The sequence below is a fragment of the Puma concolor genome, chromosome B3 (genome assembly GCF_028749965.1).
Source record: "Puma concolor isolate L17-30 chromosome B3, mPumCon1.1.hap2, whole genome shotgun sequence".
In the NCBI taxonomy this organism is placed as follows: domain Eukaryota; kingdom Metazoa; phylum Chordata; class Mammalia; order Carnivora; family Felidae; genus Puma; species Puma concolor.
Window position 1 is genome coordinate 102,743,399 of NC_141672.1, and position 23,318 is coordinate 102,766,716.

At 45.3% G+C, this 23,318-nt stretch overlaps 1 long non-coding RNA gene across 2 annotated transcripts; it reads left to right on the top strand.

The window, feature by feature from the left end:
• The first annotated feature begins 10,430 nt into the window (after positions 1-10,430).
• Positions 10,431-22,744, top strand: LOC147580245 (uncharacterized). Of its 2 annotated transcripts, none has more exons than XR_015252676.1 (3): positions 10,431-11,731; positions 21,018-21,113; positions 22,408-22,744. It is a non-coding gene; the product is annotated as an uncharacterized LOC147580245 (long non-coding RNA). The 2 variants fall into 2 exon arrangements; XR_015252675.1 differs by lacking the exons at positions 21,018-21,113; positions 22,408-22,744 and adding exons at positions 12,036-12,098; positions 14,261-14,447 and having other exon boundaries at positions 10,432-11,731.
• The last annotated feature ends 574 nt before the right edge of the window (positions 22,745-23,318 follow it).

Consider the following 23,318-nt stretch of genomic DNA (forward strand, 5'->3'; position numbering starts at 1 on the left):
AAAAGGCTGACAGTTGTCTTCTGAGAGGTTTCCAGTGTGGCAGTTATTCACTTAATGACCTGACTGTGGTCTATGATCTGACCTTTGGTGTTGAGTAGACACAGAGCAACTGATCATGGTCACATGGCCATGATGCCATTCTCTTTCTGAAGGTGGATCTGGAAGAGAAGCCCACTGGCTGTGGAAAGGTGTTTTGTGGCCCTGAGTCAGGACAGAGAGGAGTTAGGCAGGTGAAAGGTGGCAGCTGTTAAGACTGCCTGGGGCAAACATCTCTACTTTAGAGTGTGACTTAACAGTAAGTTGGGAACCCTTAAAAGATGAGGGTTAATTCTCCAGGCACCACTACCAACCAAGAAAGAGCTCAGATGGACACTACACACCTTTGTCCTGGGGCCTCTCCTTTTTCTTAGTTTCCATGGTGACTATGCCCTTGTGTTTGATTGACACCATCTATCTTTAAACACATTAAAATATTAAGTCAAATTAGTCAATTATCAGAGTCTTGAAAGCCACACCATCTCTCTCAGATTTTGACCCAAACTGCTAGGATCTAGGGGTGCCTGGGTGGCTCAATCAGTTAAGCATCTGACTCTTGATTTTGACTCAGGTCACGATCTCACAGGTTCGTGGGTTCAAGCCCCACGTTGGGCTCTGTGCTGACAGTGTGGAGCCTGCTTGGGATTCTCTCTCCCTCTCTCTGCCCCTCCCTGCTTACCTGCCCTCTCTCTCTCTCTCTCAAAATAATAAAATTTAAAAAAATTTAAAAAACACACAAAATATAAAACTGTTGAGATCTACTTGGACACTGAAAAGATAATTTATCTCTCTATTCTTTTTTTTTTTTTTTTTAACTAGGCTCCACGTCCAGCATGGAGCCAAATGTGGGCTTGAACTCATGACCTTGAGATCAAGAGTCAGACACCTAACCCACTGAGCCACCCAGGTGCCCCTTTATTCCCTATTCTTTGAGGGAATCTCACTGAGCATTAATAAGAGCAGACTAACATTTACTGAGTGCCTACACTGTGCCACGCATAATGCTAAGAACTTGGTGTGTACTAACTCATCTCATCCTCACATATGAGGAGTGTTCTGGTATTATTACCATTTATAAACAAGGAGCCTGAGGCACAGAGAGGTTAAGAAACTGGCCAAAGAGCATGCAGCTCCTAAGTGGGCAAAGCGGTGTTTGAACCCAGGCAGTCCAGCTCCAAAGTCTAACCCAGTGTGTCACAAACATTAAGAACAGTCACAACTTGAATGGTTCTCTTGGAGGAAAAGAAAATTAACTAGATTCCAAGCTGAAGTTTACTGGAGTTTTAAGAGTCTTGTTGGGTGTTGTATCTAGTCTTTATGAATAAGTAGAATAATGCAGTGGCCAGCCTGGAAAGGGGAAGGAGGAACAGCTAAGCCCCTTGTCCTGGGAGTGCCCTCCCCTCGGGTCTTGTCTGGACTCCCTGCTCTTGCAGCCACTCCCTTGACCTTTGACCTGTTGTATATTATTCATTCACTAGACTTGTATCGAGCACCTTCTATGCAGCTGACACTAGGGACCTCAGAATCACCTCATGAAGTGAGGTGGAAATCGATATACCCATTTGATAATTGGGAATACTGAGGAACCGAGTAGCGTGCCTCTGCCCCCACATCTCCAGTCATCATACCCACTTGAATTCCAAATGAAGCTCTATTTCAGTTGTTCTGTCTTCTTGCCTCCATATTATACAAAGAACACTTACATGGCTAGTCTGTTAGGAGGCTTTCGCTAGTCATCAATGAAATGAGAAATAAAGATGATGGAGAGTGTTTTCATTAAACTAAATTTCTTCTATTTCAAGAACTATCCTCTATTCTGAAATTATGTTCTTCCTACCTTTCAGTATTAAAATACCCTTTTATAAATATTAGTTTTTTTTTTTTTAACTGCACTTTTATGGCAAAACAAAACATTGGTGATTCTATTATTTTCCAAACCTGTTTGCTGGTTTTTGAACCACTGCCCTTTTAAAATGCACATGACCCCTGAAAGGCACTAAGTCCAGCCCACCACCCAGAGCCATTGGTGAGCCTCTCACAGCTGGCAGTACCTATGGTGCCTGAGAGCATGACCTTGACTGGGAGGGCAGGAAAGCTGGCAGGAGGCTTGAATAAAGAAAAACAAGGAGCAGGGAAGTGCTGCCATCCCTTTACTCTGATTTATACAAGACACATGATTTTCCACAGCCACGGCAACTAGCCAAAAATGATAAGGCTGATTAATTCCGCAAATGCATTATTCCCATGTCACCAAATATTGACTCTTACCCACCCCCTCCCCCGCAGCCATCTGCCCTGGTGTGTCAAATCAAAATAAATCAGCAAACAAAAAGTGGCAGGCAGAGGACACCCCAGGGATGCCACAGCCAATTGCGTAAGTCCCAGCGCAAGCCTGAGTTCTGAGTGGCTGCGCCATTTCCCCATCTTTCTTCTTCCCCAGTGGCCAGGAGTGCACACGTCTGCATGCACACACACGTGCACTCACACGGGTTTTAGATGGCAACGGTATGGGCATGTGGGGAGGAAAATGGTGGGGAGCAGCTAGAGTGAAAAAGACTTAAAAGATCCTAGGAAGTAATGCTCATAGTAGACCATTTGGTGATGAATTTATGTACCAGGCGTACAAATGCCAGAATGATGTTTGATCCTCACCACAACTCTTGAGACAGAGGAACTATCATTAGTCCTATTTTAAAGATGAAAAACTAAAACTCATTTGTGTTAATTAACTTGTCCAAAGCCAAACATGGAGCACCTCATGGTCTGACCTCAAAATTGATGCGTTCAATCCCTACATAGGCCAACCCTCCTTCACTGCCACCTGGACGTGTTTTTCAAGCTCTCTGTGCCTCTACTTCTGCATCTTGATCATGGGACAGTTATGGTACCCAGTTTACAGGGTTGTTGGGAGAAATCAAAGACCTACCACATGTAATGCACTTACAACAGTCTCAGCACACATAAGTGCTCAATATGTGTTAGCTTTTATTACTGATATTGTTGTTATTTTTATTGCACAATATTGCCTTCCTCGGCTTGGTGAAGGGAGTGTGGAGGACACAGAATTTACAAGCAGAGGATACACCTGGATGTGTGAGCATTCCTGGGGACCTAGTGCCAACAGAGCCACACTTCTATTCCCAGCAGAGGCTAAGTCATTTCCTCCTTACCTGCTCACATTGGGTTACACGTTTCTACGCCCTGTGGACTTCCTAAGCAGCTTGTTCTCGCTTCATTCTGTCTCCTCTCTTCTGAGAGCTCTCTGGAGAGGCCACTCACCCCCTCTTCCATAGCCTTCTCTCTCTCCCTGAGTCACAAGCTGCTAGACTGTCTGGTGAGCAGTAGCTACGATGAATCTCCACATCCGCGGACCCTGCGGTGGTATGTGTGTACCACACCCACAGAAACTCCCCACAAAGCACAGAGGAAGGTCAGCTCAGTGCTCCAGCCTACTCAATTTTAAAAGCAATTTCCAGGGGCGCCTGGGTGGCTCAGTCGGTTGAGCGTCCAACTCGTGATTTCGGCCCAGGTCATGATCTCACAGGTTTGTGAGTTCAGGCCCCGCATTGGGCTCTGCACCAACAGTACAGAGCCTGCTTGGGATTCTCAGTCTTCCTCTCTCTCTGCCCCTGCCCTGCTCATATGCTTTCTCCCTCTCTCTCTCTCTCTCTCTCCTTCTAAAATAAATAAACTTTAAAAAATTTTTAAATAATAAATAAGTAAATAAAAGCAATTTCCAGCATTTTCCTCCCTCCATTATATTTCACCAAACTACAGGCAAATGTGAAAATTAATCCACTGAAGCATCACGAATAGCTGCTACCCATCTTCATGCGGGGCATTTAAATTTAGTCTTAAATTTTGTAACATGGAAAACACAACCAACAGCCCCTGTGAACGAGAATTATTTCCATGAGTTTTCTTTTCCAGCATCTGAAACCGATGACTAAAATCCCAGTCACCAGCTTGAGTGTGTCACAAACATGCTTCTTTCCCCCATGACCTTTTCCCACCACTGACTGCATTTTCAAAAGTAGCCTGAGGCCAGAGAACAGCTGTTTGCTGGTTCCCTCAAGAGCAAGTAGCAAATGGCACATCATCGTTGGCTTGTGCTTTTTGCTTCTTTGAGGAACGCACTTGAACATGCCAAATGGAAGGGAGGAATCGTAGAATGGATAATAGGATGTTAAAATTGGAAGTCGCTACTAGTCACTAAGATATACCAGATGTGAGTCAAAAGTAAAGTATAGATTAAAAAAAGAAGAGAGCGCCTGCATTATCACTCCTTGCACTGGATCGTTCCAGTGCCAACTCGTTTCCACTGGTACTACATTTCCCAGAATCACCTTTACAGAATGTTCCAGATTTGAGTCTATCAGGTGTAATTTTTGTGGGATTTGGGAGGCAGAAGTGAGGCAGTGGCTCTTCCCCTCTGGTGGTTGCTGTGAATTAAAGGAGGTAAGAGAAATGCAGAGGTGCCCGTTCGCTTTCACTACTCCCCCCACCCCCAGTGCATCCACGCTCCTTCCCAGCTGCTGACCCGCCAACCAGCAGTGACCCCAGGCCACTGCAGACACTTTGCCGTGAACCCCAAGGGAGCAGCCATGATGAGTGGACAACCTTGCACAGCCTGGTGCCTGCCCCTTGGCAGTCCTACCCCAGCAGCTGGAAGACGGGCTTCTAGCTGTCCCTGAGAGCTCTGAGGATTCGCCTCTGCCCACACTGCTGTGCGACCTTTCTCCAACCTTCCTTTTCTTTTCTCACCCTCGTTTCCCCAGTGCCTCTCACAGTTGTATGGTCTCGTTGCTAGAACATACTCCTTATTCATAATGCTTGAAAGGATTCTGCCTCCCCAATTGGACCTGGACTGATGTACTCCTGGACCCCTGAGCCAGATCAAGGATAAGGAGTGTGAAGAAAAGAGAATTATCAGGAAATTTCCCTGAGTGAACATCAGTCAGTAGAGCATGTGACTCTTGATCTCAGGGCTGTGAGTTCAAGTCCCACATTGGGTGTGGAGCCCACTTAAAGAAAATTTAAAAATTTCCTTGAGAGATGCAACTGTGCCATGTCTGTCTTCACCTCCCCCTATACCTCAAGTCTCGTGATGGGCCACCATGGGCCCCCTCAGAGGGCTTTGGTATATGCTCCCTGTGGCTAGATACAATGGCTGCCACCTAACTTGTGCCTCAGAAAGACAGAACCATTCAGAGACCCAAGGTGGCTGCCCTGGGTTCCTCTCAAGTTTGGAGATGGGTAGGGTGGGTATCAGGATTGTCCCGGGTCCTGACTGACAGGCTAGTGAGAAGGGCTGAGCAAATTCAACAGCAAGAAGCAGGAAGTATATTCAAGACTCCTGTGGAGCAAATATCACCAGCAACCCAGGGAATGGAGATGCAGGTACCAGACCAAGGGATCTGCAGGAGAACTCAGTGATGAGAAACTTGAAGGCACCCTGGAATCACTTCACTGAAAAAGCGATGTTCAATACCTACTAATCCAGAGAGCATGAGGTCAGGGTCTGGCCCTGGTCAACACCTCATTTGTTATTCCTTCCTCCTTCCTCTCTGACCCTGAAGGGGTCACAAATTGCCTAGCAAGCTGAAATGGGAGGGGGACAGGAAAGGGGCAAATATTTGTCATAAAATTAAATTTAGAGGCACCTGGGTGGTTTAGTCTCCAACTCTTGATTTTGGCTCAGGTCATGATCTCATACTTGGTGGGTTCAAGTCCCACATCAGGCTTTGTGCTAACAGCACAGAGCCTGCTTGGGTTTCGCTCTCTCCCTTTCTCTCTGCCCCTCCCCTACTCACTCACTCTGTCAAAATAAATAAGCATTTAAAATTAAATAAATAAAATTAAGTTCAGAGTTTTTGTTAATCTCTTGAGTGGACATAATTGCATTGAGATCATGTTTTGTGACTCACAGTGACTATGTAAGTGAGAGTGAGCTGGAAATTACGGGCCTGCTGTGGTTTTTACCTAGGAGTGGAAGAGTATTTCTGTTTCATTTACTTTAAGGTGGGAAAGAAAAATGGAGTTTCAGTTACTCACACCCAGAGGCTGGGTATTGTGGATGCCAGTTACAAACGTTGAGGCAGGGGTGCCTGGGTGGCTCAGGTGGTTAAGCGTCTGAATTCAGCTCAGGTCATGATACCCCAGTTCGTGGATATGAGCCCCACAACAGGCTCTGGGCTGACAGTTCAGAGCCTGGAGCCTGCTTTGAATTCTGTGTCTCTCTCTCTGCCCCTCCCCCACTTACGCTCTAACTCTCCCTGTCTCAAAAATAAGCATTTAAAAAACAAAAACAGATGTCGAGGCAGGGTCCAGGCCCTATGGGCCTCACTCTGTGCTTGTGGAGCGCTGAATTCCTCTAGTGAAGCCTCAGGACATGAGGGGGCACAGGGAAGCCTGAAAGTGTGGGATATGGAGGGCTGTCCCATCTTCAAACAAGAGTTTTTATACCTTTTTATACAGGATTTCCAAATAGGTTTTCATTTGAAGGCGGGATAGAATTCCACCACTTTAAAAAAGATCTTGAGGGGTGCCTGGGTGACTCAGTCAGCTGCGCATCCCACTCCTGATTTCAGCGCAGGTCATGAGCCCATGATCATGGGATCAAGCTCCACTTGAGGCTCTGCGTGGAGCTTGGAACCTGCTTGGGACTCTCTCTCTCCCTCTCTGGCCCTCTCCCCTGCTTTCACACTTGCGCTCTTTCACTCTCTCTCTCTCTCTCTCAAATAAAATTAAAAATTAAGAACTAAAAATAAAATAAAAAGATCTTGAAACCTGCTTTCTGTCTAACCCCATTTAACCAACCAGGAAACAAGGGCCACAGAAGGGAAGCAATTGACCAAGGTAGAAGCAGGACCTGAACCAGTGTCCTGACTTCTAACTCTAAACCCTCTCCCCACCACCCACAGCTTCCAACCCCAATGTTCATATAAACATCTGCTGTTTGATTTAAAAAAATTTTTTTTAATGTTTATTTATTTTTGAGAGAGACAGACTGGGAATGGGTGAGGGGCAGAGAGAGAGGGAGACAGAGGATCCGAAGTAGGCTCCAGGCTCCAAGCTGTCAGCACAGAGCCCGACATGGGGCTCGAACCCACGAACCATGAGATCATGACCTGAGCCAAAGTCTGGCACCCAACCGACTGAACCACCCACGCACCCCTACTGGTTGATTTTAGAGATCTCAACTCAGAAATAAATGTAAGGACAAGAAAAGTGAAACAAAAGATTAAAAACCAGATCAACAAGTGCAGGGTCAAGGAGGAGGAAGGCCTTGGTGAAGACACAAATTGCTGCTCAGGGGTTAAACTCAGCTCTGGGTCTTTCCTGACCTCAGCTGTGCCCTGTCAGCTGGGCACCTCTGAGAAAGCATATTCCCAATCCCCTGGCTTGTCCTGGGGCACAACCCTGAACCTGGATTTTAACAAATATTCCAGATGGTTTAATTGCCAGGGCAGGTTTTACTCCACTGCATGGCTTCACACATCAGGCCCAGAATGCCAGCGCACAGTGGCAGCAAAGTCCTGGACACGGGCCCCGGATGCCTTCTCCCCACTGAAGCTTACTCGGAAGAGCACGACAGGACTGCCCGCCTGCTGGGTGGTGACTCAGGCATGTGGGGAGCTAAACAGGGCCATTTCTGGCCTGAGGAATGTGCCCCCAAGGAGCAGCAGCTGCCGTTCTGGAAGCTTAGCCCAACAGAGGTGGGGCTTCTGGCTGCAGGAAAGATGGAACTTGAAGTGGAGCCAGAGGCAAGAGCTGGCCCAAATAGGTCCTGAGAGGTGGCTGTAAAGCCTGGGAGAAAGGAAAGGTCAAGGTTCTAGGCAGCAGGGGCCATTCTAAGCAATGAAGCCTCAACGTATGAAGGAGGCCGTGCTAAATTGGCAAGAACTCTTTGGCCACAGAGCCTCATGGAAAGGTTTGTGTTCTCATAACCAGTTGGAGCCCCAGAGCATTTGAAAATATGTTACTCTTACTCATTTGCGAAAGTGGGTCTCAACCAGAGGTGGTTTCGCCCCCACCTCCCCCCGGAACATTTGACACTATCTGGAGACATTCTGTTTGCCACACCAGTGGGTGGAGGCCAGGGAAGCTGCTGGACACCCTGTAAAACCCGGGACATCCCCCACCACAAAGAACTACCCAGCCCAAGAGGTTAATAGAGCTGGGGTGGAGAAACCCTGCTCTGCGTGGCATCACTACAGGAATCCATCCTTTGGGGATATCCATATCTGAGATGCCCATGATATGCCCTGGTTTCTCTCCACCCACAGACGGGCACACACATGAGGCCCCCCCACCCACTCCGGAGGGCAGGTAGGCCTGGAACCGGGCACCAAGCATGCACGCGTATGCCCACCACTATGTATCACAGCAAATTTTATTAAAAGAGAAGATAAACAGCAACATGTTTTGTAATAGGCAACAACAGGCATTAAAGTCCGCTGGCTTCACACCCCTGTGTCCCCGCTGCACCCACACCCTGTACTGTCACTGCCCACGTGATGGTTCTGCACTGTCACAGGCATGGAACAAGCACCTTTACCACCATTACCTCCCACGCCAGACACCAGGACTCCACTCATTCGATTTCCAGCAGGCAAATCTGATGTCTTTTGCAAACCAAGTGCCTCAAAGCAGGGTTGGGCTGGGGGATTGGGGGGGGGGGGGCGTTGCTTCTCTCAGAGGAGCCAATTCACTTTCTTTCTGAGCTACTCACTTTGCAGAGAGGGCAGCTGTGCTCTCTCACCCTGATCCTGGTACATCTCATACCTCTCAGTAAGTGTGGGCATCTGTGTCCCCAACGCACTGCTCCAACCTGCTCAGAACAAGCACCCCACTTTCTCCCAACTCATCTCATTTATTCAGTTCACTGAGGCGCTCAAGAGCATCTCCCCTAACATGTCAGGGGACATGGGTCCCCTACATCTCTCAAAGTGTCCTTTAAAGGGCATGGCAGGAACAGACAGGTGAAAGCTCAGAATCTTCACTCTCTCCGAGCAAGGCACTGCCAGCTTTCTTTCCTCACTTGAAACAACCCTATTTGTTATTTTGAGCCATGACTGGGATGACACTTATGACATATAGCAAAGCAGGAATTATCTTTGGGAGCAGAAAGACGAAGACATACTGTGAGTCTGATAAGATAAAAGCGGCCACAGATAAAAGCATTTATAAAGGAAAATGATGGCTATCTGCCAAACAGAAGCAAGGAAACTCACCCACCAAACACAAAGAAATGAAAAGAAGTCAAGCCAAATTCTGTAACAGGCTGCATGCTAGCATCCTTCCCTGCAAGACAACTCAGCAATAGGAGAGAACATGGAAGGGGATGTTGGGTGATGGGGTCTGGGGACACTGTGTGACCTTGGACAGCAGCTTCCTGTGGAGAGAAAGGAAGGGAAGTCACTGGTGTACCTCTCAGCGTCATGGTGATGTTTAAGCGAGAGGATGCAGGTCACAACACTGGGCGTGCTGGGAAGCATCAGATATGTAAGGCATGGGTTCTCAGACAGTCACATACGGAAGTTGCTTAGGAGAGCTGCTAAAAATACAGATTCTGGGCCCAAACTCCAGAGATGCTGATTTAGGAGGTTTGGGCTGGGGCCCAGGAATCTGGATTTTGGACAAGTGCTACAGATGATTCTGAAACAGGAAGCCTCTAACAACCCTATGAGGTAGATACTGTTACGATCTCCATTTTACATGTGAGGAAACTGAGGCAAAGCTAGTTTGTGGTAGAGCTAGCTCCCAAGAGATCTTGGACTCAAGAAATGAGAAAAGAGGTTGTCCAGATCTGGGCTGGGACTCCCGTCCCTGCCCCCTCCTCTAAAGCAGCCAACAGAGTGGCAGCCCATTCCCAGAAAGATCAGAAATGCTGTTTCTCTGAATCTTTTGAGCTTCAAGCAAGCAAATATGCCTAAGACAGGTGTAAGCAGACACTCATGAATGATAGAGACAAAGGAAGAGGGAAGGAGGGAACGGCCACATTAAAAATTATAACCTACATCAAGTTTGTGCTTCTCTGGATCACTCTGAATATTCACTGGGATAAAATATTCTCTAAAATATGTCAATGCCAAGGTGATTAAAACGCCATTCTGTACCCATCAGTGTACAGAGAGGAGAGGGAACAGCAACCAGGATGTCAAGTTTTCAGAAAACAATACAAAATGAATAAGTAGAGTTACAAAACCCAGAATCATCAAATATTAGAGTTGCATGTACCTCTGGGAGTTATCTTGATTCTCCCCTTTATTTGACTGATGAGAAAATTGAGATTTGGTGAGGGCAGGTGCTGTGGCTGGGCGTCAGAGGGCAGCCCCAAAGCCGGGGTTCTGACCCCTACTCTGGTTCTCATTTTGCTCCATATGCTGCCCTTGTGAAACTTGAAAGGAACCGAAGTCCTTAATGTAGCACTCCTTCCAAACTCCTTGAATGGCTCCAAAGCCAGGGTTGGTGTGGCAGCACCGAAAGGACCGAAGGGAGGTGAGAAGAGGCAGCCAGCCACAGACTCAGTAAATAAGAGTCTCAGACATAATCACTGTGCAGAGAAGTCCCAGCTCTCCAGCTCCCTCAGAGAGTCAGAAACAGAGAGGACAAGTGACTGAATGGAAGGGACCCTGAAGAAGGCTCCCTAGGATGGGTCAGGGGGTGTGGGCATGTCAGCTCGCCTCTCACTGCCTTCCTGCCTTGGGTACCCAGGGACGCTACCAGAAAATAACTTCTCTGAGGCACAAGCTGCAGTGGCCAGAAGTAGAGGTGGAATTTCAGGCAGGATTCAGTTGTCATTTTTCCTCCAGCTCAAAACCTTCACAGGGGCCCTTGGCCAAGCATCCCAGATCCACCATGGTCTGCCTGTACCCTGCCCATAAATTTTATTTTCTAACACTGCCCTGATGTCAGCACCCATCCTATACTTTGGATTATTCTGCCCAACCGATAGATACCCTGGGAAAAGTGCCAGTGACAGCTCGAGAGGCCAGCCCAGACACAGTCCTTGGCAGTGGAGGAGGAAGAATTTCCAGGCTACAGGGAGCAGTCCTGCGGGGGAAGACAGGCCTGAGCAAGGAAGCATACACCAGGACTTCCAAATCCCATCAGCAGGCTCACCTCTACACATGACATCACCATGATAGTGACATCAACAATGGAGAGGCATGGCCCAGCCCCCAGCTCTGAGCTGGGTCCTCTAGTGACCAGAGTAGTCAAAGCCAGCTGGAGAGCAAGCATTGCCCTGAGCTGTGGCAAGAGCAGTGTCTGGCCATAGAGGACAAGATGGAAGGACCAGAATTTCTGGTTTCCTTTCCACAAAGAGATTGGAACCAAGATTACTATCATAGAATGAGTAAACCCTGAGGCTTATCACAAGAATGAGGGATGCTGGGAGCAAAAACAGACATAATCTCAATAGTGGAAGATAAAAGAAATGTGAGCTTATCTTCTACTCAAACCGGTAATGCAGCGGTGACCCTGCCATTGAAGTTATAGCCATCCACTGGTTCTGGCTTTAACTTTGTTTAAACCAACTTGCAATAAACTGGAGATCATCAAGGTATTTACCAGGAAAATCATCCACTGGGTAACCTACTATGCATCAGGCTTACAAAATTGTCTTTATTTCCTGAACAGAACAGGATGTGTGAAGATACCAAAAAGAATGATCACCCTGCCATTTCCAGTAAGTCCTGCAGAGCCTTTCAAAGTTCCTCGTTTTTTCCTATTTGTCTTGGTAATGAATTCTCTGAGTCTTTGACCTGGCAGTTCAGCTATCTTTCCTCATCTCTGATAAAAGCCTAACTGTGGGGAAAGATAATATTTTCTTAATCAAGTGAGTATCAGTGAGATCTATGCAGCAGCTTCTAACATTTTTTAAATGACTTGACTCTTCAGAAGCTTCTCTTAGGAGAAAGCCTTCGGGTATGATATGAATGTGAAGGAATATTCTAGATTTATTCAACTCATAATCGTTTTTAAACTTTTAGGGTTGGCTGCAGGAACTGTGGAACTTTCTAGCTTTTTCCACTCAGACAATGGAAAGGAGAGATGTGAGCAATTATTTAGAAGATTTGAAAGATTCAACTGCTAATCAGGATCTTCAGGCATAAATGCTTAGGGTTTTGAAAGACCTAGGCTAGAATGTTTTCTGAGTAGCTTTACCTCCCTCTGCTACAGTTTCCAAGCCTATGAAAAAGAGTTTATTATAGTACCTCCCTCATAGAGAGATAGGAAGATTATATAAAATAATGACTGTAAAACATTTAACACAGTTTGGCTCAGTAAATGTTTGGTTTTATTGCCAAAGGATTACAGTGCCCCCCTCACAGCCCCCTTAGCTGTATTTTGCTCTCCTCAGTTTTAGTTACCCTTGGTCAACCTTTCCCTGGAAGCAGACGATTCTCCTAAAATATTGTTATAAGGTCAGTAGTAGCCTAATGCTACGTGGCAATGCCTATGTCATTTACCTCACTTTGCATCATCATGTAGGCATTTTATCATCTCATATCATCACTAGAAGGATGAGTGCGCTATAATAAGATATTTTGAGAGAAAGACACCACATTCACATAACTTCTATTACGTATATTATAATTGTTCTATTTTATTATTACTGTTAGTTTCTTACTGTGCCTAATTTATAAGTTAAACTTTATCATAGGTATGTACATATAGGGGGAGACATCGTGTATATGGGGTTCAGTACTATCTGTAGTTTCAGACATCCACTGGGGATTTTGGAACATACCCCCCGTGGATAAGGGGGGACCTCTGTAATTTCCATATCCAGTTGATTTTGCCTTTGTGGACACGGACTATACACATTCTGAACGTCACAGGGACTGTTCTAACAGTGAACAAATAGTCTCTCTAAGTAAAATGTAGTTAATGCAATCTGTTTGACTTTACTACTTGGAAAAAAATTGGCGAAAGGTTTACCATATTTGTTTCCTAGGGCTGGTACCACAATGCACCGCAAAGTGGGTGGCTTAAAACACACACACACACACACACACACAAAACAAAACAGAAACTCATTCTCTCATAACAGTAAGGTCCAGAAGTCCAAAATCAAGGTATCATCAGCAGGGTAGATTCCTTGTGGAGGTTCCGAGAGACAATGGATTCCAAATGTCTCCCTGCTTCTGGCAGCTTCAGGCAATCCTGGCATTCCTTGGCCTGTGTCTGTCTTCCAGTCTCTGCTGCCATCTTTATATAGCTTTTCTCTCTCTGCTTCAAATTTCCCTCTTCTTTTTCTTACAAGGACACCAGTCACTAGATTTTCCTAAACCTAGGATGATCTCATCTTAAGATCTTTAACTTAATATATCTGCCAAGACCCCATGTCCAAATAAGTTCACATTCATAGGGAGTGGGGGTTAGGATTCAGGCATATCTTTTGGGGAGACACTATTCAACCCACTACAATTTTAAGTTCTTCAAACAAAAGCTTTTCCACTACCTTGTTGCAGGAATGAAATGACTTCAGAGCAAGTATTGCCCATTTTCTATACATCTTTGGAAACTCATACAAAACATTTAAGACATGTGGATTACATGGGAAGTTTAAGTTTCTTTTAAATCTGGAGTCATGTTAAGTCTTTTTTTTTTTGTTTGTTAAGTCTTTTTAAAAATTTATTTTTTATTTTTTATTTTAGAGAAGGAGAGTACACAGGCGGGGGGAGAGGGGCAGAGGGAGAGAGAGAGAGAATCATAAGCACGCTCCATGCTCAGCTCGGAACTTGATGCAGGGCTTGATTCCATGACCCCGGGATCATGATCTGAGCTGACATCAAGAGTCAGATGCTCAACTGACTGAGCCACCCAGACACCCCCTAAATATATATATATATATATGTATATATTTAAGGAGTCATGTTAAGTCTTGATAGGAGATGATGGCAAACTCAATTTCAAATTTCTAAGTTTCAGTTAATGATGCTGCCATAGGCAGATTAAGTCTCCCTGCCCCACCAAATTCCTATGCCCTAATCTCTGGAAACTGTGAATATGTCACCTTATGTGAGAAAGAGGGTTACAGTTGCAGAGGGAATTGCTAATCTGCTAACTTCCAAATAGGAAAATTATTCTGGATTATTCAGGTGGGCTCAATGTAATCACAAGAGTCCTTAAGGGTAGAAGAGGGAGACAGAAGAGGAGGTGTTCATGATGCCATGTGGAAAAGCTTGACCCGTTGTTACTGACTTTGAAGGTGGAGGAAGGGTCCAAAATCCAAAGAATGCAGGCAGCTTCAAGAAGTTAGAATAAGGCAAGAAAACACCATCTTTCATTCAAAACTCCCAGAAGGAAATGCAGCCCAGCCAACATCTCAGCCTAGTAAGACTCATGTTGGACTTCTACTCTCCAGAATGATAATAAATTGTTTTTAAGCCACTAAATTTGTGGTAATTTGTCATGTAGCAATAAGAAATGCATACAGATACACTTTAAACAAATACAGTTGTCTTTCCTACTTACACCTCACTAAAAGGATGGGAGAAGCAGGCATGAACTCACAAGAACTAAGTACAGAGAAGAGGAGAAAAGTACAGAAAAAGTTTTTTTGAAGCTAGAAAACAAATGCACAGGTGGTACCTCACCTAACTGGCCTGAGAAAGCTGAATCAGAAGCCAGTGTTGTGAAGACAAGAAGCAGCCCAATATATTGTGCAGAACCCTCCAAAGGCCCCAGAAGTGGTGGCACCAGGTATATCTAGAAGTAGGGGGTGAAGCAGAAGTTAAAAACAAAAGGATTGGTGGGGGGGGGGGGGGCGCCTAGGTGGCTCAGTCAGTTGAGTGTCTGACTCTTGTTTTCAGCTCAGGTCGTGATCTCACGGTTCATGGGTTCGAGACCCGCATTGGTCTCTGTGCTAATAGTGTGGAGCCTGCTTGGGATTCTCTCTCTCTCTCTCTCTCTCTCTCTCTCTCTCTCCCTCTTTCTCTGCCCCTCCCCCACTTTCTCTCGCTCTCTAAAAAGAAATAAACTTTAAAAGAAACAATCCTTTACCAGAAGGATTGGAAAAAGTCTTTTCAAGGAGCAGTCAGAGCCCCAGATCTCATTTCCCTCCCTTACCAACCTTGCAACTTCTCCCCTCCAGCCCCAGCAGAAGACTATAGGCTCTGACCCCATAGAGGGAATAACACACAATCTCTAGAATGATACACATGGCATCAAACAAATGTTCACTGAATTAAATTGAGTTTAATTGAAAATGAATTAAATTGGATAGTACTAGTGATATAAAATGTATGTCACATATCATTTATCCATTCAGTAGTCAACATACAAAAATTAATAACTAAGACACTACCTTCCCACAAAGAGTTCTGGTGTGGAACCTAGACAATTATGTGGGCCGTTACAATAGAGTGTGGTGAGGGCGATGCCAGAGGTGAACCAGTGGCACTCTCGAAGTACTGAGGGACAGGGCCCCTCTCATAGTGGGTGGGACAGACCTGCATTCCCAGATACCGAGATGCCTGACCTTGATCACTAATCAACCTTTTTTATTGACCAATAGCACAGTGTACCAAAAACAAAGTTCTGCCATGGGAAAATCATGATGTGAAGTAATTAGGGTTATTTTGTGCTATTCTGAGGCCCTAGCCAATAGTATCACCATAAAGCCATGGATCTCAATGTCTGATGCAATGAAGGGTCCCCTGCGTACAGAACAGAGTAACAAGTATTTTATTTAGCTACATCATTTCTACCCTCAGAATACTCCTGCCAGACAGGAATTGCAATTCTTTTTTTTTTTTTTTTTTTTCCAAAGACTTTTTATTTATTTTTGGGACAGAGAGAGACAGAGCATGAACGGGGGAGGGGCAGAGAGAGAGGGAGACACAGAATCGGAAACAGGCTCCAGGCTCCGAGCCACCAGCCCAGAGCCCGACGCGGGGCTCGAACTCACGGACCGCGAGATCGTGACCTGGCTGAAGTCGGACGCTTAACCGACTGCGCCACCCAGGCGCCCCGCAATTCTTTATTTAGCAGGTTAGGAAAGCCGAGACTCAGAAAGTTTAAGTTGCCCAAGATAATCTACTTGGGGCTTCCAAGTCAGACTGTGCTCAAAGTCCACACTTGCTTTATGCCGCCACACTGCCCTGGATAGACAGGTCCCCGGGGAAGTAGCTCTGGAAGTGTCAGCTAACTGAGCTCAGAGCTCAGGTGTGGCCTGAAGGTGAAGCCATCCACCCCGTTGTGTACCCTTAGGACTAGATAAATTGTCCTCGGGACAATACAACAGCGAACTGTACTCCTTAGTTTATGATACACCTTCACCAGGAGTCTATTCAAAGCCTCTCTCTTTTTATTTTTTTCCCCCTTTGCTCATCCATTCAACAACTATTGAAAGCGTCTACAATGCTTTACCCCTACTGAGAATAAAACAGTTAAAGTGTTTGCTCTTACAGAGCTTATTCTAATCATGGAAATAGATAAACAAGTAAACAATAGATATGTATCAACAGGTGAATGAGTGTTATGAAGAGAAACTAAGGCAGAGTAAGAACATGAGAAGCAGAAGGGTAACAGGATCTGACTAACATTTTAAAAAAGATACTCCACGGGGCGCCTGGGTGGCTCAGCCAGTTAAGCATCCAACTGCCGCTCAGGTCATGATCTCACAGTTTGTGAGTTTGAGCCCCGTGTCAGGATCTGTGCTGACAGGTCAGAGCCTGAAGCCTGTTTCAGATTATGTGTCTCCTCTCTCTCTACCCCTCCCCTGCTCATGCTCTGTGTCTCTGTGTCTCTCTGTCTCTCAATAATAAACGTTAAAAAAATTAAAAAATAGATAAGTAAATAAAAATAAATAAAAAAGATACTCTGGCTGGCGTGTAGACAGTAAAGAAACAAGGAAGTAAGCCAAGGGACCCAGGAGGAGTCCTGGTGGCTTCAGTGAGGCTGGCTGGGAGCCACAGACGTAGCAGAAGTGGGTCCATTCCAGATACTTTGACAGTTGAATCAACATTATTTTCTAGGGACTGGGTGAGAGGTGTGAAAGAAAAACAGTAAAGGCCCTTATCATAGGCTGAAAAATGACTTCCCAGAAGATATCCACTTCCCAATCCTTAAAACCTGTGAATGTCACCTTACATGGCAAAAGGAGGGTAGTCTTTGCAGACAAGATTGAGGAGTTTAAAGCTTATTTGCTCAGATAGAGGGGGATGGAGAGAACCCCAAGCAGGCTCCATGCTGTCAGCACAGACTCAGACGCGGGGCTAGATCTCACAAACTGGGATATTATGACGTGAGCTGAGATCAAGAGTTGGGCGTTCAACCAACTGAACCACCCAGACACCCAGAGACTGAGGAGTTTAAAATAGGGAGATTATATCCTGCAACATGTGGTTGGGCCTTAAATGTGATCATACATACCGTTATGAGAGGGCAGCGGAGGGAGACCTGATGCACAGAGAAGGTGCTGTGACGATGAGGAGACCTGGAGATGCTGGCCTTCAAGACTGGAATGATGTGGCCACCAGCCAAGGAGTGCCAGCACCCACCAGACGCTGGAGGGGGCTGAGTGGATTCTCCTCTAGAGTCTCCAGAGCAGCCAGCACCTTGCCTTCAGCATGGTCATATTGACTTTGGACTCCTGGCCTCCAGAATGGTCAGAGAATACCTGTGTGTTGCCCTAAGCTGCCCAGTTTGTGAGAACTGGTCACAGTAGCCTCAGGAAACTAGTACGAACCCCCACTCCAATTTCCTTCCCCATACTAGACGTCTGCTCTTACGTGCTTAATACGTGGCCTGATACAAGCATGTATACTTGAAAAACACGGATCGTCGTTTTGAAGACTGTAGGTGTTTTTGAACAATATTTATGGTCTAGATCTTACTCTTCTGTATTCAACTCTGTATATGTAAGGTCTTTCCAAACTCTTGGGTGTATGCACACCTGGCTGGGTGTGTGCATCTGCCACAGAACATTCTGTATGTCTCCACCGGATACCCCTTTTCCATTCTGGTACAGAGGGACATCTACGTTGCTCCCAGCTTACCAGTCACATTATGACAGTTTAAAAATTTGCTCATCAAGAGGCAGATACTCGCTGATGTGATCTTTCAGGACCAGGGGAAAAGAACGGATACTGTAGTTGGACTCAAACTACAAGAGGATAAACTGTCAGCTCTGCATTTGAGTGACAAGTATGATTCTTGAGTTCCCTTGGCCCAACCTTTCCTCTCGGGTCCTACTGCCCTGGCCTTCCCCCTCCCCAAGAGATCTCCGGAAATTGAAAGGCTGAACAATTCCAGCTGCCTTGCTTGACAAATTGAAATGGGAGTTGGCGGCCGTTTTCCCTCCAGCATCCTCTGGGAAATCCACCCAACTACGTGTTCCCCGCCTGCCCCTGCTTTCAGAGCTGTAAGGTTCAATACCAAGCGGCAAGTGCCACGTACAGGACATAAGTGTGGAGAAGCAGTACAAGTCCTGGCAGGGGCAGAAAGAGCCCCTGGGAGGAAAAGAAGCCATGGCTATTTAGCTAGAAGAAATGTGGATGGGATGAGTTCAGCTGGCTCCAAGTGTATAAACAACGATGCTAAACAATTGTGCTTCTACTGAGTTGAGGAACAGACACAGTGGACCTGAGGTGATAAGAAACACCTGGGTTAGACATTAAGAAGGCCTTTTTAACAAGTGACGTTAGAGGCAACAATCACACAGCTTCAAAGCTGGAAGATGTAGACTCGAATGAGCTTCTGTCAGAGCAAACACTTTGTCTGGAAGGGACCCTACCAATCTATTTTAGCTCTGTCATCAGTTTGCTTTAGAAGCTGAGCTAAGCCCCTTTGCTTCGGTCTCCTCATCTGTCAAGAGAAGGGTCCAAAAGATGTGGCTGAGCAAAATTAACTCAAAATGCACCACAGAATTAAATGTAAGTGCTAAAATCACAAAACTCCAAGAAGAAAACATAGATGGAAATCTTATTATCCTGAATTAGACAAAGACTTCTCACATATGACACCAAAAGCATGATGCATAAAAGAAAGCAATTGATATACGGACTTCTCCAAAAAAAAAAAAATTGTTCTTCCAAAGATACTATTAAGAAAACTAAAATATAAGCCAAAGACTGAGAGAAAATATTTGCAATTTAGATATTTAGAAATTGCCTAAGAATGATGATCCAGGAGGTGGTGGATTTGTGAAACTTTACACAGAATTGAGTGGCCTGGGTTAACAGCTAACTATGTAAAGTAGGTGGCTTTGTCTCTTTTCTGTTAAATGTCCTCCCCTCTAGATAAGCATTTCTGGCCACCACATTTTATCCTGCCTGTTACCCCTTGTCCTCAAGTAGATAAGAGTTAGACAGACTTGTGTTCAAATGGGCAAGTGCCTTCGACTCTGAAGAGACGGGTCCTTCCTCTGTAAAGTGGGGGTAATCAAACCAAGCTCATAATGCCAACGGGCAGCCTGAGCCACACAGAGGAGCTGTCTGCTGTTAGCTTCTCTCTCCTATCTCCATCCCCAAACCTGCTTCCAGGAAAAGAAGGTGCTATTAGTCACTAGCACATCACTGAAGAATACACTGTATTTAATCCTTTTTTTTCATTGGGAATTATCCTTTTCAGGGTGGAAGAAAGACTTTTTCTGCACTGAGGGGAAAAACAGCCTCATCCAGCCTGAAGCCCTTCCTAAACTCTGGAAATCTCACTCTCTCGTCTCCTTGCTTGGTTTCCTTTTCAAGAACTCTGGGAAGAAGTCAGTTTTTGACATCTGAAAACCATGCACTTCCCCATCTTGAAGTGCTGTGCTGTCACATGGTCCCAAGGAATGTAGGGCCTTTCAGATTACATCAGCAGACACACCCAGTATGCCAAGGACACAGCTACAGTTACCTGAATGCTGAGTGCTTGCTAAGTCCTTACTCAGAACACTGATGTAGAGCAGAGCTGGGACTGGGGTGCAGTGAGGAGGAGTTTAGGGTGTAACATTTAAGGAGGCACTCACATCCAGGTGTCCGCTCCGGAATTGCATGACCCTGACGAGTGCCTCCTTAAGAGTGGGCCCCTTAGGGCACAACCTTTCCAACGCCAGCATTCTCAGGATGTAAAGGATGCCCCAGAGAGTAGATTCCTTCAGTGTTGCACCCTAGTCACCTCACTTCCTTCATTCAGCAGCAGCCCTACTGGAGAGGGTATGGACCCACGTCCACATGCTGAAGTTACAGCACCAGTGAGCCATGGGACCCTAGGCAGGTCTACATCTCCATTTTCCTGACTGTTTTCAATCTATGATTCTAGAGTTACTTGGCTTCTCTCTGCAATAAAGCAAAAACAATTATGAAAGTCTGCATTACCTTGGTCTAATAGATGCCGGCTTAGATTTCCTATCTTCACAGAAGCATTCCCTGACCCCGTAGGCTACTCTCTGTCATGTTATATTAGCAACTTGTTAATTTTATTCACAGCAGTTATCACAATTGATATTTTATTTTATTGTTTTGCATGAGACAGGATAGTCTAGATTACATTTCAGTAATAAAACGACCCACACCTCAAGAGTTTACAACAGTTTATTGCTTTCTCACTCCACATTATGTTAGGGGGCAGCTGGGAGGCTCAGCTCGGGCCCGGCTGATGAGGCAGCCACCATATGGACGCTTCACTGGTCATTGTGTCAGAGGGCAGAGAGCTCCAGGGAGCATCACATTAACTGCTTAGCCCAGAAAGGACACGCAATCACTTCTAGTCACAACCCATTGGCCAGAACTAGTCAATGTCCCCACCCACTCACAAGGGACCCTACCACTGCACTTGTGCCCCAAAGGCAGAAAGCCACAAAGGTTTGATGAGCAGCTCTAATGACTCCTGCATTATTTATTTGATTTTGTCTCAATCCTCTGACCAGAATAGTCCATGAGGGCAGGATGGTCTGTCTTGTTCATTCATTTTATCCCCGGTTGCTGGTATCTTGTTGGTGCTTAATAACCATCCGTTGACTAACTTAATGTCTCTGGTAGTTTAGGATTGGTGACCAAGACTGTCAGGTGTCAGCCCCCGCAAACTGCTTGGAATCTGGAGGACCATGTTAACTACACCCTCCTGAAAGGGGAAAGGTAGTCTAACTGCTGCTTTCATTAATTTTCTCCTTGAGTGTCTAACTGGCCAATGAATAAGAATTTCTGGGAATCTGAAAGCATAGTCTAAAGTGGGTAAGCTATAATTTGGGATCTCTTCATAATTTTATTCTTCATCTTCAAAGCCCATGTGAATTTTATATATTGCTCCATGGTCATAAAAAATGTTTTAAAACATTTCCCGGGGAAAAATGAGTGCTTTGCAAACATGTGTCAAGCTTATTTCATGGTTTCAAGGCCCCACTAACAGCTCGCCCACCCCTGAATTCCCAGGTTGGTATGCCCCAAGCCAGAGAACACAGCTCTAAGCCTCCTTAGGTGGCTGCTGGTGTCTTAAGGCTTAAGTTTAAAACATTAAGAACATCCTGGAGGCGACTGGGTGGCTCAGTCGGTTAAGCGTCCAGCTTCAACTCAGGTCCCGATCTCGCGGTCCGTGAGTTCGGGCCCCGCGTCGGGCTCTGGGCTGATGGCTCAGAGCCTGGAGACTGCTTCCATTCTGTGTCTCCCTCTCTCTCTGCCCCTCCCCCGTTCATGCTCTGTCTCAAAAATAAATAAACTTAAAAAAAAAAAAAAAGCTGCTGAGGATTCAACTCAGTTAAATAGAGGCCTCATTTTCTTTCCCACAGGTTGATGGACATAATTGTTCTAAAACTAGTGTTTTTTCAAACTCTTTCTTGTTTGTTTTTACCCTGAAGCACACTTAGAAATACATTTTATAAAACTTCCCGGAATGGACACTGTTGGTAACCCCACGCAGGCTGGTGTACCCATTCCCCAGCTGTCAAGACCATTGCCGCCTCCTCTGGAGAATTAATCTGAGCTGAGCAGGAGCTGCCTTTCTGGAGGTTATGTACCTCTGTTCCTCAGAGCAGACAATAGCCAGTGTTGACAGGATTCACAAGGCACTACCTGCTTGTCTCAGGCATCACCAGCTCTGGTACAATTCAAACCATGGGATTAGGCGCGAGTACACCCTTGCTCAGCTGGTCCCCTGCCCGCTCCAGTTCCCTCCTCATTTTTCTGTCCTAAAGACATCACAGACACCCATATTCTTTTCTTGAGCTCTGCTTCCAAGGAATCTGAGTTAAGACAATATCCAACACATACACACACACACACACACACACACACACACACACACACACACCCTTGAAATAAAATTGCAACATTTACCCTTCATGTGACATGCTCTGATACTTGCAGTATTGTTCTGTTTGATTTTTTTAATTGCTCATTTGTGATCTTTTAATTTGATTTCATAACCCACTAATAGGTCACAGCCCTGCAGTTTGAAAAAAACAGCACTAAAACTTTCCAAGTTAACCTTCCAAGTTGACCTTCCAGAGGCTGATGTTTAGTACCTGGGCAGGTTAAAGAGAAGGTGAAGCGAAGGGCATCTGCTCCAATATGCACGGCATTGAGAGTTTAGAGGCTCAAGAAGTTGATTCTAATAGGACTGAGCATCTCAAGGGAGCACCACGCGTTCCTTCCAGCCACTGACCTGCTCCACACTCCCCAGGCTGGTTTTCCTTCCTGGCAGGAATGCACATTGATAGGAAATGTGGGTTCCAAGGAAACAAAGCAGATTTTGACCTCCACAAATGCACAGAGATGGACATGTGAGAACATTTATTCCGGCATTGTCTGTGATGGCCAAGATGAAAACATTACAAATAGCCATCCCTAAGTGAACTGCAGTACAATGTATCCAGTAATAATAATGTGGGTATCTAACTACAGAAAGATTTCCATGACAAACTAAGTGCAAAACTCAACAGCCCTTCAGTTCACCAATAAAATTCCATTTTTTATTTTTTAAAAATTAGTATGTGTATAAATGCATAAAATATGGAAAACTATACTCAAAACTATCTTCAGGGAAATGATTATTGGAGACTTATTTTCTAAATCATATATTTCCACAGCATTGGAACTTTTCCCCAAGAGTACAATTTACTTTTGAAATAGGAAAAAGCAATAATTTTTTGCTTTAAAACAGTAAAACACAAAAGGAAGCTATTTATAAGGTGGCAGCATGTGTTCCTTTGAAGTCACAATAGCGGCCCTCCAGCAGGTGATGTGTGCTTTCAACAGTCTGAGATAGAAACCATTTCTAGAAGTTTGTGCTCTGAGGCAACATCTCAACATATAGAACATATAGAAATGATGAAATACAAGTCAAGA